Genomic DNA, 14,843 nt, shown 5'->3' with positions numbered 1-14,843 from the left:
ACCATGAACAAATAAATAACACGACGGGTGCCGTATACGGTGCAGAAATGCTTACCCTTATGGAGCACCTGATTTCACTCCAGGTTTTTTAGTGGAGTTCGTGTTGTTTCTTATTTATTATTTACAACTGTTGATGTAAATGTCCTTTTGTTTTGTGAGATTTTGTTTACTCCTTGGTTTTGATTGTTAATGTCTCTGACCGAATAGAGTTGTGATATAATTAGTTATCCTTACCTAGGTTTTTGTTTGTATGTGTTAGTTTAAGGTGTAATACCACCATTGATATTCCCATATTAGTTTTTGTTAAATTTTCGTTTTTTAAAACATTCTGTAGAATCTTTTCGTATTGTTTTCAACTAGATAAATATTTAAACAAGACTAACACAAGCTAGAGACTCCTGACTTGGTACAAGCGCAAATGCGGCGGGGTTAAACCCCATTTTTAATATCTCAACCCTTCCCTGTACCTCTAGCCAATGTAGAAAAATCAAACACACATCATTACGTAAAATTTGGTTTGTCTTTTTATGAAATTGTGTGTTTATCGAAAATATTTCACTAAATTTGTGTAAAATTGATTTGTTTCGTATGCAGACTCGGGGCAATTTAAAGAGCGAAATAGTGTACAAAATAATGTGTTTTGCATTGAACTACATGTAGACAACTATGTATCTTTTAATGTATTGTCTAATTGTTGTAAATATACACCTACATTCAACACCTCTAATTCGTAACGATGAAACTGAGATTCGCTTCGGTTTAAAATAGTACTAATGACATGATGAAAGGTATACCCGTTTTACTTATTGTTTCATTAAAAAATTGTGGTTGTAGCACCATTATGTAAAATAAGACAATATTCAATTGAAACGTCCCGGTCAAAGGGTGGGAGTATAAATTAAAAATTGAAAAAATAATAAACATGATAGGTCACCGAGCATAACGCTATGTTGTTGTGAAAAAATGAAACATTTTCAGAGTAACCTCCCCTTGAAATGTAAATTGAAAAACCATTCAAATTCAAGCAAAAATATCTACGCTTGAAAATCTTATAAATTTGTTCTTTTGATTGAAATAAAATTTTGCAATCCTAACGGAAATGGTCAAAAATCTCGTAAGTAAAAAAAAGAAAAAGAAAACATTTTAATGTACAGATAATAATTGAATATGCGTCTATGACAGCAATAATACATATTAACAATTGAATAAACATGATAAAATAATTACAATGTAACAAATGTTTTGTTGTCTAAGGTAAAGATTAGTTATACTTATTTTCATCTTGTTACATGCTGTGTCTTGGTAATTTTCGGAATGACACAGTCCTTTATAGTTGAGAGAGTAAATATTTAGATTTGTATATTTCAAACAAGTGTGTGCAGTTCTTTGAAAACAAAAGAACACGCGGTATAATATTTTCTTTATTACTCATTCTATGATGCATATTTATACTTTTTGGGTTTTGTTATTTAAAGGCTAAAAATGTTTCTTTTAAAAAAAGCTTATACAGGAACTGGACAAGGTGGAATTAACTGTCCCAAGCTTGATATGTCCAAGTGTCCAAATAATATGTGTGTGAATCCAATCAGTGGCTGTCCAACCTGTGACTGTTATAAAGGTAAACATCAAGTCAGATATTAGTGGTATATATATATAGATAAGAAAATGTGCCAACTCTTCGCCAATGACAAACTGACATAGACGTTATCAAATAAAGATCGGTATAAGGCCTTCGACAATGAACAGTCAGCTATAAAAGGCCCCTACATGATATATGTAAACACTTCAAAGGAGAATACTACTATATGTGTAGAAGAACAAATTGGGTGTGGTATTTAAACACATTAAAGGCTAACAAGTTGTTATTGTTAGCATTTATTAAACGACACATAGAGGTTGATTCCTGATACAAAATATTGAAGATTTATCACATTGATAGGTCTCTAATCTAAATACTACGTGTTAACGTAGTCGGTTAGATAAGTTCGGTAAACAGTGTGCCTGTGACTTAAAACGATATACATGTATATATATGCTCACTTAATAGCTTTTGGGGTGTAAACGAATCTATTATTATATTCCTCTAGTATCAACAATATTACTATAACTTATGGACGATATACAAGAATGTGTTTTTTTTTAATTACAAAAACCTGAAAGTGATTTTTGGTATGATTGGACTTCAGTATGCTTTGTTTCATCTTATGCTGGTTATACATAATTATTTCTTTAATTACTCTCCATAAAGCAAAACATTTTTATTGTGGTTCCTAATTATTGTAATAACTTGAACAACACGACGGGTGCCACATGAGGAGAAGGATCTGCTTACCCTTCCGGAGCACCCCAAGTTTTAGATGGGGTTCGTGTTGCTTAATTTTTAGTTTTATATGTTGTGTCATGTGTACTATTGTTTGTCTGTTTGTCTTTTTCATTTTCAGCCATGGCGTTGTCAGTTTATTTTCTATTTATGAGTTTGACTGTCCCTCTGGTATATTTCTTCTCTCTTTCAAAGCAATACATCTAGATTGTCATCTTCTGTTGCAGCAGGTATGGGGCCATCCACACAGGCTACAATATCAACACCACTAACAACACAGGCATCAACTACACCAACAAAGGCTCAACTGACAACAACACAATCTCCATTATACTCTACAAGTGCAACACATCAGGCAGTTACATCAAGTTCATCAACCACTTCGCAGCAGCCATCTTCTTCAAGGCATCGTATGTTTTCATCATATAAACGTTATATACGTCGTAATCTATATTCAGTACAACATGTGTATTCAGAATGAATAAACTATGATATTCGAATTTCAAGTATGCACTAAGAACAATTGTTGGATCAAATACGACCCCCTTTCGTATTTTGGTCGACAAAGAAGACATTTTCTGCTAAGGAGATATTACCAACCAATGAGTTCCTTTTAAAGGCTATAATAGATAGCAAGATTTACAAACAAATAGCATGGCTGAAACAAATAAAAGTATCGTCTCTATTAGATTTCTAGCTCTTTAACAGAAAGTATGTTCAATTGTTGGTAACCAAATGTTATATTTAACCATCATTTAAGATAAAGAAAAAAGTGAACAACGAAACTGATACTAGTAATCAATACAGGACCTATAAACATGGCAAATTACCAAACTGATTTATGCACCCTGATAAAATGTGTTGCACTTAATTCATGATTTGTAGCTGTGTTAGTGTTTGACTTTCTTTCTGAAAGTTAATATCAACAGAAACTGTAAACAGCACAAATACTAAGCGAAATAAGAAATCAACATGAGGCATTAGGCTGAATGTAGGGGTATACGGTTTACAGAACTAAACAACATAAAGCATAATAAATAAATAATTCTTAACGATTGTGTCAGAAAGGGATGCTTGTACAAATTGTTACTAAATGACAAACTTCTTTTAAGTAGATATAGGAAGATGTGGTATGGGTGCCAATGAGACAACTCCTCATCTTAGTAACAATTTAAAAAAGTGAATCATTATAGGTGAAGGTACAGCCTACGACTTGGAGCCTTGACTCACACCGAACAGCAAGCTATAAAGGGCCCCAAAATATGCTTTTGAAAAGAAGAAACTGTTTTCGTAATATCAAGTTTCTTGTTGGTATTATGTTGCAAGTATGCAAAACAAGCTACAACTTCATGGTGCCACACCTTACTTTTAACTTTTTATCCAGTAGTAATGCACACTTTAATATTACCTGCAAAAGTAGAGATTAAAACAAAAATGCACTATTTTATCACATCATTACCACGAACAATCGGGAAAAAGAAAAATTGCAGCTATTACAAGCAGTCCAAAAGTTCTAGAACAATGGTTGACAACTTAATATTTAACAGAATCAACTGTTATGCAAAACACAAACTTTAAAGAATAGACTTAATAGAAAAAATGGATTGACACTTCACGTGCAACAACTGCTACAAGACAAATTTTAACATTGGTTTGTGTTTGTCATATATGATGTTACAATTTTCATAGTGTAAGTCGTTTTACAGAATTTGTTATTCATATCCACATTTTATGTGCAATCTGTAGTCTAAAATGGAAGAAATATGCATATTGTACTGTCAAATGTTAGTGAAGAATAATTGAAGTAACGCGTTTTCTGATTGGCTGCCGTTGTTTCGTTTATCAGCTCATAGACATAATTTTGTCATGTGACCGTGACTTCATCAACGTTTTTCATAGTTTACTCCTGTTTAAAATGGAAATTAGAATTAAATTATAAGAATTGACTGTACTAGCTTTTCTTGTCTATTCACAATAACATAAAAGTTTGGTGCACACTTTAAAATAACCCGTTACGCGGGTTATTCAGTGTGCACCGCATTTTTATGTAATTTTTTCATAGACAGAAAAAAATATTACAGTCATTGTTTAAATAAATAATTTCATTTGTTTTTAACTTTTAGAAACAACGAAACTTACAACAAGAACGTATAACGCACATATCGTTATCTTTACTCGCCCTGCAAAGCAAAATCATACGAAGATTGTAATGAATGTATCCTCAACAACCAGCTCTCCAATATTTCTTCAAAAATGGCATACTATCCGTCGATGAAAACAAATAAAAGTCATGAAAAAGTGTTTGTTTTATTTATACCATACTACATGAATTGTTATTTTTTTCAGATCTAAATATAAAATATCGTTAAAGGTTTTAAAACTTTGCATTGGTAATGTTAATGATGATATTTTTTTTAATCTTTTGTGAGTAAACTCATCATAGATACCAGGAATAAAATTCAATATTTACGCCAGACGTACGTTTCGTCTACAAAAGACTCATCAGTGACGCTCGAATCAAAAATGTTAAAAAAAAGGCCAAATAAAGTACGAAGTTCAAGACCATTGAGGACCAAAAATAGATTTCAAACTCTTTTTTGTTTTTTTAAAACTACTCATATCTTTTCATGGCTCATTGTGTTTTAAAGATATGTATTATTGTGAGAACTCTTATCAGACATCTAAATGCTTTTTGTTGTCTTCTTTATCGCTGTTGTCTTTATGGCGTAATAAAGTAATTATTTTATTTATAATACAGTAACATGTATGTTTTCTTTACATAAACAAAAACGCCGATATCTACACTCTCTGTAACATTTGAAAATGAAACCAACAAACGATTACCTCCCATACCAATTAAAACACAGAGAAAGCAAGTAAAATACACAACATACATTAGAATACTTTCTTGACCATGAAACAAGACTATCTGATATGAGAATCCGATAGCAAAATGTAAATTTTAACAACAGGATTTAAGGGATACCTCAATGGACACAATAGATATAAACAAAGCTTTACCCACAGATAAAAACCTCTAAAACAAATTTAGTTGAAAATATATGCCAGATGAGAACCAAGAGAAACCATATTGATATTCCCGAGTCACCCTAGGGATTAAATAGATAGTGAGAACAGCAATTTAATTGCTCACGCAGATGAATTATTTGTAACCCTGCGCAAGAGAACATTTTCAAAAACATTTTTATTTGATCTTTAAAACCTTTTTATAAATATATGTTATTGAAAATTGAGACATTTTTTAATTATAATACTTGTTTACCAAAGTTTAAAAGACATTTTTTAATTGATTTGTATTGATTATGGTATGAACGTGAAATATTGGATAAACATCGCATTCAAGGCAATTTTCATGGAAAGTACATCACGATAAGAAATAAGCATGTTCAGATATTTTACCAACGCCGACTTTCAAATGGTTTAAACATTTAAAAAAGTGAATTTAATTTTCAAAAATTAAGAAATTACAAATCTAATATAAACCTTTGATAAGTGTTCTTTTGGGAACATGAACAATGCACTTTCCATTGTAATTTGTATTTCAAAGTGTCCGTTAAGAAGATTTTAAACACGACCGAGAACAGTGATAAAAACCTTTGTAATGATTCTATAAAACTCTATTACGTATTTTTGCTTCGCATTATTTCTAGAAATTAACATCGACAATAGTAGTTATATCAGAACCAAAATTAAAGACAAATGAGACTATTTAAAATTTGAAATTATAAATGTTCTTCACATTAGCAGAATACCACGCCACCCGTGTATGGAGTATATAGTCCTCATACGAAATTCGAGAGGTTGCTACGCATACTTTGTAAAACCTCATAGGTGTCAGACTAAATATTCGTTTAGGATTTCGTAAAAGAATGTCTCTTCCTTTCGCCTAAATATTTTTTCAGGTTGTATCAAGACCTAAAAAGTAAAATAACAAAAATACCGTTCTCGAGGAAAATTTAAAACGGAAACTCAAAGTATAATCAAATGGCAAAATCAAAAGATCAAACACATCAAACGAATGTATAACATTTGTCATATTCCTGACTTTGAACAGGCATTTTCTTATGTAGAAAATGGTGGATTCATTTGGTTTCATAGTTAGCTTATCCTCTAACTTGTATGATGGGTACCATACAGGGGTACATCAGCCAACTGTATCTTATTATCTTAATCAGTATAAACACACACCTGTATGTCAACAAAGAAACACAAAAGGCATACATACAACACAAAAACGCACCAAAGGAAGACAAGAGTACAAATACTTACCATAGCTAAAATACCGATCCTCTTTAATTGGATATTACCGAAATTAGATAAATTGATTGATTGTTGGTTTCTTAACGTCTAACGGCAAGTATTTCATGCATGTGCAGGACGAGAACAAGTTAACAATAAATACAATAGGTAGGTCTTGTCATTATAAAGGCCATCTGTGTTGATTGTCGGGGAAATTTCGACTGCCACTTGAAAATGAGGATTGGATAGGGACAGATATTTTGCCTCACAATAGGCCACCTACGGACCACTCAAAGAGTTGTTTCAAGTGTTCTTAATGTGCAAAGAGCGTGGCACTCTCTTTACACGAGGCATCGGATTTAACGTCCCTATTCTGACGTGAAGTGACTGCGAAATTGATACATCACGCACAGCTAAACGGACGCTCCACTTTGGCAAGCGTTTTACTGCCGGTCTGGGGAATGCCATGTGACCATATTTTGTTTCCCCAATCACCCTTGGATGGACCGAATTACATAGCAGCAAAAGATCGACAAATAAGGTAATGGACTGTCGCTTTCATTTGGGATTTTTTGGGCTTCGGAACTCTTCAACAGAAGTCACATGCAAATAATTAACATATGTATTCAGGATCTTTCCGAGATCGTCACAACAGAGATATAATTTAATTAAATATATCGAGCAAAATTTAAAAAAATAGGTTTTTACACAAATGAGAAATAGGATTACCACTTTTGATTGTTTTTTTTTATAATTTTAATTTACGGTCGATGGAAGTGATATATAATAAAAGGTTCATACATGGGTGAATTTATGAATGAAAAAATTCTTAAGATATGTCATTTCATTATTTTAGGATGTAGGAACAGTGGTCATTGGTTAGAACTATATAACAACACTTGGGTAACTGGCGAATCATTCACGAATACTTACGATATTCCTACCGATCATATAGAGGTGAACACAAATGATACGTTCGGTCGCTTGCGCATATATAGGCAGTACAATATATTTGAAAATCAACGCTGTAGTAATAAAAAGTGTTTGTCTGTGAAATACAAGTTATTTAAATAAAAACATGTGTATTTGATTGAATTTTATCTCAACCATAATTTTAAACTTGATTACATAACGTGATTTTTTAATCTTCTCATTTTATGAACATGTTTGTGTTTGTTCAGCAATGGAGTTACAATTAATAGGTGATAAACAATGACTGATTATGTTTTTAAAATTAAATGATGCCAAAATAATGAGGTTCATGTTTTATTCAAGTTCTCACTTCGGGTGTGTTACCTTAACAGTGTATTTATATTAAATATATACTGTTTGTCATTTGAAAATGTGAATTAATACTAGTAAGATAAATATAGTTGCTCAAATTTTTTTTTATCTAAATCCAGCCGTTATTATGACAATGTACCATACTTCAAAGAAACAGCTAAAAATGCATTGAATTGGAATTTCATTACCGAAATCTTTTAAATCAGAAAGAACAAGTGAATCTGAAAGCTACAATGTACGTTTCATTGATCCTAAAATCTCAATCGATGGACAAATGTTATTTCAATATTCAGAACACTTATAATTATATTATAAGTTTTCATATTCTCGTTGCGTGGAAGGCCCATTTGTGGCATCCAGCTGATATCTGTTCTTTGGTCGGGTAGTTGTCTCCTTGACATATTCCTTATTTCCATTTTCCATTTTATATATTTTTTCTGATGCAATTTTTTTTTGTGAACGCATAAATTGGTATCCCATGAACATATATGAATCCATAGTAGGAACAATAGAAACTAAAGACATATACATGAATAATGTTTATATTCAATGACAGTATATGCAGTAAATGCACATGGTACAAAATGCCCCAAAATACAAATACAAAAACTATTAAAAATTATTAAAAATCAAAGCTTTTATTACTGATCTTCGTGTGCATACTACTAGCTATCTGGGGATCATAAGAAATGATCAAATCATGCATACATAAAAATAAAATTGAGAAAGGAAATGGTGAATATGTCAAAGCGACAACCACCCGACCATAGAGCAAACAACAGCCGAAGGCAACCAATGGGTCTTCAATGTAGCGAGAATTCCCGCACCCGTAGGTGTCCTTCAGCTGGCCCCTAAAATATGCATAATAGTACAGTGATAATGGACGTCATACTAAACTCCGAATTATACACAAGAAACTAAAAATTAAAATCATACAAGACTAACAAAGGCCAGAGGCTCCTGACTTGGGACAGGCGCAAAATTGCGGCGGGGTTAAACATGTTTATGAGATCTCAACCCTCCCCCTATACCTCTAGCCAATGAAGAAAAGTAAAAGAATAACAATACGCACATTAAAATTCAGTTCAAGAGAAGTCCGAGTCTGATGTCAAAAGATGTAACAAAAGAAAATAAATAAAATGACAATAATACATAAATAACAACAGACTACTAGCAGTTAACTGACATGCCAGCTCCAGACCTCAATTAAACTGATTGAAAGATTATGTCTTCATCATATGAATATCAGGTACAATCCCTCCCGTTAGGGGTTTAGTATCATACTATCATAAAATATATGAGAAGAACATAACCCGTGTCATGCCAACAACTGTTTTTTTAGAAATAAATGTGTTTAGTTCCGATGCAAAGACCCTATCAGTGAATCAATGTTAAAGCCAAAATATGCAATCTTTAATGACCTGACAACAGTATCGTAACTATATCCCCTTTTAATAAGTCTATTTAAAGGTTTTGTTAGTTTCTGAGGAGAATACTGACATTTTTGTGCTTTATAAAGAATATTTCCATAAAATTTTGGATGTGAAATACCTGAACGTATAAGATGTCTGCATGTTGAGTTATATTTACGAATTATTTCCTTATACCGGTGATAAAATTTAGTAAATGTTTTGACCAGTTTGTGATATCGAAAACCCTGGTGTAATAATTTTTCAGTAATACATAAATTTCTCTCGCTAAAATCTAATACATTGTTACATACACGAGCGAATCGTACAAGTTGAGATATATAAACACCATAAGATGGTGACAAGGGAACGTCACCATCTAAAAATGGATAATTAACAATAGGAAATGAAAAATCATCTCTTTTATCATAAATTTTTGTATTAAGCTTCCCGTTTATGATATAGATATCAAGATCGAGGAAAGGGCAGTGGTCATTGTTATCATTAGCTTTATTTAAAGTAAGTTCTACAGGATAAATTTCTTTAGTATACATACTGAAGTCGTCATTATTTAGAGCCAATATATCATCCAAATATCTAAAAGTATTGTTAAATTTTTGTATCAAATGTTGTTTTGATGGGTCTTTGCTAATTTTAGTCATAAATTGTAACTCATAACAGTACAAAAACAGGTCCGCAATAAGTGGTGCACAGTTAGTCCCCATTGGAATTCCAATAACTTGACGATATACGGAATCTCCAAAGCGAACAAAAATGTTATCAAGTAAAAATTCAAGTGCATAAATAGTATCAAAGCATGTCCAATTGACATAGTTCTTTTGTTTATTGCTACTAAAAAATGATCTAAAAGAGTTTGAACATATGTACTCGCATTCCGACTTTTTAAATGCCCAGTTAATTAGGGATGTGAATTTTTTCTTAATAAGAATATGAGGCAAAGTGGTATATAGGGTAGAAAAATCAAAACTTTGAACAGATTCAAAATCACCAATATATGCATGCAATTTATCAAGTACTTCCAACGAGTTTTTGACACTCCAAAAGTAATTAATTCCACTATTTTCAAAGGCCTTATTTGAACAATTTATTATCAGGTTTTTTATTGTACCAAGTGTACTAGTAAGTAAAACAGACAATTTAGTAGTTGAACAATGGCTGGAAGATGAAATAAATCTATATTTGTAAGGTTTTTTGTGCAGCTTCGGAAGCCAGTACATAGTTGGGACTTTCATTGTGTTTGGTTCTGCTTGTAAAGAAGTAGCTAAAAGTTTATGTTTGTTACAGATGTCGTTTTCTGAAAATGAAGTCAGTTGGAATGTTGGTGAATTCGTGATTTCAGAACAGCCCATAGTACTAGTGTCGACTCTTAACAAGTATATCATAATTGTTTTCTTCTATACAGGTTTAACATATAGAAGGTTTGTTCTCAACCTGTTTAAGCGGATCTATTGATAAACATGAAACGCATACAATGTACATGTATATGTTTATTTTTCATATGCTTCATGTTAAATAAAAGGGTTGAGACCACTCAAAACATGTTTAAACCAGTCGCATATTTACACAAGTCCCAATTCATGAGCCTTTTGTCAAGTTTTGACACATATTTCCCCATTTCCATTCTCAATTATTTGTTAGCTTATCTTATATTGTATGTGCGAGCGCATTACTACACTTTACCTGCTACATAAAATATACATGATGTTATCCTCAATTTTCGAAGACTGAGCGCCAGATCTCGCATTTTGGAATTCAGAGGTGATGCCACCAGAACGGCCATTGTTGTTTCTATTGAAAAAAACCCAAGGTAATATCTGAAAATCAGGCTTTAATCATAGTCAGTTGATTACACTGAAATGCGGTCTTGGTTAAAATACAAAGTTTTTGATGTTTCAAACTGTTTCTCTTTTAAAATTATATCTGACGATGAGAGTAAGGCACGTTCGATCTTAAAAAAGTTAATGCAATCTTCAAAAGAAGCCATTTTGAAATGTTATCGTTCCACTAGCAGCAAACCGTTATCTTCCAGCGAAGAAATGTTAGGCGTAGACATCTAATAGAAGGAGAGTGGCGGAATCGTCAGATGATTGTCGATTGGGCAATGCACTGCCGCCTCCATTTTGCCTTTGGAACTTTTCAAAAGAAATAACATCCAAACTGTAGATTGGTTATATTCGCAAATAAGGAGGTTGTTATACTGTTCTAACTATTACATTCACAATCATACGTGATTGTGACAACCACAAGAAATAGAAAAACAGAAAAGACAAACAATAAAAGGTCATAAAAGAAACACTTAACAGAAACTCTACTAGTTGGAATCAGATGTTACAGAATTGTAATCAGATCCTGCTCAACAAATACTATATGTTAAACCAGTCGTGATACTTCAGACCTTTAATTAATTGTCCTTTTCAAGTCGAGCGTTACTAATAGGTCTTTTATCGACGAAAAACGCGAATCCTGGTATAAAAGGTAAATGAACATTGTTTTGCAACTGTTAGATAAAACAAGAAACGAAGAATAGGGTAGGATGACAAAACAGGTCAATTTATATATATTTAGAAAAATGTGTTTTATCCATGCATTATCTTTACTGGTGATTCAATGGATCAATCGGTCTGGGAATATATATAATATTATTTGAAAAAGTAGACGTGAACTCTAAGGAAGTGCATACGTTTACTAAGTAAATGTTATCTATTGAATACTAGTATAAAAGTCTTTTTTTACCTAATGTATTTACTGATAATGGAGAAAAAATGAAACACTTTCCGTTTGTGATATTGCTGAATCTATAATGCATTTATTTTACAATAGAACAATCAATGCAATTTTGTTTTTTTACTTTACTCAATAAGTGGTAATTTAATGAGGTTAGAACATTGTCCCTCAAATGTTTTAGATATGGATTTAGTACTTTTTTCATTAAAACAAATAATTTTTGTTCAAATAGAGAACCTCGTCATTCAACAGTCATATGATTTAATCTGTCATAGGCGATGCGCAAATAAAAAATGAAAATCAATGCTAATTCTACACGCAATAAATTTGTCAATTTTAAAGCGAGACAAGCTAAGGGCTTAATTTAACAGTCTCCAAAATGATAATAAAAAAGATTATAGTTTGGGTGACCACAATCATTCTACATGGAAGCGCATTAAGAAATTTTGAAGTTACGTTCGTACCAGCGGCAACAGAAAATTATCTAGAAAACACCATTTACAATGTGATAACACCGTCTCTACTCTCTGATTGTGCTGTACAATGTCTGCAAGATGCGATCAATATATGTTCAAGATTTTTATGGGAGTCAGGCACAGAGAGATGCATGTTAAAATCAGATAATGTTACTCCTGATATTTCTACACAAATCATCGTTAAAAGACGATCCACGCTGTATTTCCAGAACCATCATGGTGAGAAAATTTTTGTGTTATTGAGTCGATTTCTGTTTTAAACTAAGCATTCACATATTTCATCGGACTTATAAGTTGAATGAAAATATCTTGTCTGATCCTTTGGCAAGATGGAGGGACTTGAATGGTGTACGTAAGTTTAAACAAGTTTACAAATGGTTAAATTATATTACTGACCAAGAGAGTAGGCGTTTCTTGATAAGCATTCAACATCCGCTATGTGAATCCTTACTCAGTCATAATGTCGGTTTAGCGAATAAGGCACAATCGGTTAAAAAACAGACCAGACAATTGTTTGTTTAAGCCAGGTCCACGCCTTCCACAAGCATGTTGGCAGAAAAAGGAAAAATATTTATTCAATCGATGTTGAATCTTATTCTCTTTCACATTCGTTACTTGTGGAGTTCATAATTAGGGGTACTTTAGGACCATTTGTATTCTTATATGTGCAAATGTGTCTATTAATATCATTTTTGATTAGTTATCATGATTTAATGAAGATGATAGCACTGTTTTATGTTCGCATTGGAACCCACAGGTAATATCTCAAATTATTTGTAAGGGACACAAGTCTTGCATTCAATGGTTTATTGGTCACACTTTACCGCTGTACTTTGCAAAAGATGTTGTATTTTGTTTGGTTCTTAAAGAAAACTTGATAAAGATGCCTTGTTTGGTCAAATGCAATAAACAATTGACTATGATAAAACATATCCACAAGAAACCAATGCAATATAATTTACTTTAGGTCACCGTACACCAAATGGTCCTGATTTGTAAAATAGTTGAGCCTAAAAAAAGGCAGATTTTGTTTGTTAGAAAATTATTGTCTAAAGTATTAGTTTTACCAAATGTTAATACAAGTCAGAAGATCATGGTTGATTGAATTAATATCTGGTCCAGTTCAACGTCATTTGATAATGTACACTAAGTAGTATTTCTGTTTGTGTAAAAATTTAATAATACATTACAAGTATTTTAAAATCCGCTTGTCGATTTGATTAAAGATTTTGAAAACAGAACTTCAGTAAAATACTCTAACTATACACTATCAAATGTGTTCTTCAGTGTGTTTAAAACGCCAATTCTTTAACACATTATAGTGAATGGGTTATGCCACGGATTCTGATTTGGAGTATATATACGACTTTGACTAGTTGAACTATAACTTTAAAAAAATCGAAAAACTAAATTTTGCAAAAAATCAAAAAATAAATATTAAACTATTTTGAAAGAATTCACTCAGTAATAATTCAATAATAAAAGAGATCAATGCATAATTTTTTTTCAGTTATAATTCTACGAGCCAAAGTTGTATGCAAAATAATACTAAAATCTGAGACATACCCGATTTACTGTCCCTTGACCTTTAATTATATTACAATTTATGTTTACCTTTTACCAAATACACGGCTTTTTAGATAAGATCAAAGATTGTATTTTTGGGGGTTTTAAACCACTTAAAAAGGGAAACAGATTTTACATATTATTATAATATCATTAACCAAAGATACCAGTCTAACTCTTATAAACATAAACGCTATATGGTTCATCTACGAAAGTTTGATTAGTTTCGTTCAAATGAAAAAATAACGGCCAATTACAGACGAAATTTGAGGAGTATGTAAGATAAACAAAGTTAAGATGACAAACCATAGTTTTTCGTTCTGAAACATTAAATTTATGAATTTTGATCCAACTTCATGCCAACAAATAACCGCTGACTACCGGACTGTCGAAACAATATGGTGGTTTGTTTGATTGACTGGTATTTTAGATTACTTTCAGCAGCCAATGATGTTTCATAACAAATTATTTAATAATCTTCCGAACGTAATGTACATGGAGCTCAATGGAAAATTTTGTAAGGATTATATGTGAAATTTAGATTTAGCGTCAACGTTGATATTATTATTTTTATGGTTTTTAAAGGTTTTCATCCATTATTCTCTGTAGTTATTTAATTAATTCAAATTGTCTTTCCATCTTTAAAACATAAAAAGGAGATGCAAGATAACAAATTTATATTCGATCTCAAGTTAAAAATAAACCACCAACAACATACCGTATAGCGGGTTATTTCCGCGAGGTGTAAATTTTCGCTTGTTTTTCGCGGATATAACTAAATCG

The 14,843-nt window shown here is 31.9% G+C and overlaps 1 long non-coding RNA gene across 1 annotated transcript; it reads left to right on the top strand.

Annotated features, from left to right (window-relative positions):
* The first annotated feature begins 2,553 nt into the window (after positions 1–2,553).
* Positions 2,554–4,619, top strand: LOC139495882 (uncharacterized). Its single transcript, XR_011657491.1, has 2 exons — positions 2,554–2,730; positions 4,444–4,619. It is a non-coding gene; the product is annotated as an uncharacterized lncRNA (long non-coding RNA).
* The last annotated feature ends 10,224 nt before the right edge of the window (positions 4,620–14,843 follow it).

The sequence above is a fragment of the Mytilus edulis genome, chromosome 11 (assembly GCF_963676685.1).
Source record: "Mytilus edulis chromosome 11, xbMytEdul2.2, whole genome shotgun sequence".
In the NCBI taxonomy this organism is placed as follows: Eukaryota; Metazoa; Mollusca; class Bivalvia; order Mytilida; family Mytilidae; genus Mytilus; species Mytilus edulis.
Note: the sequence above shows the minus strand (reverse complement) of the source record. Positions and strands in the feature narration are given on the sequence as shown.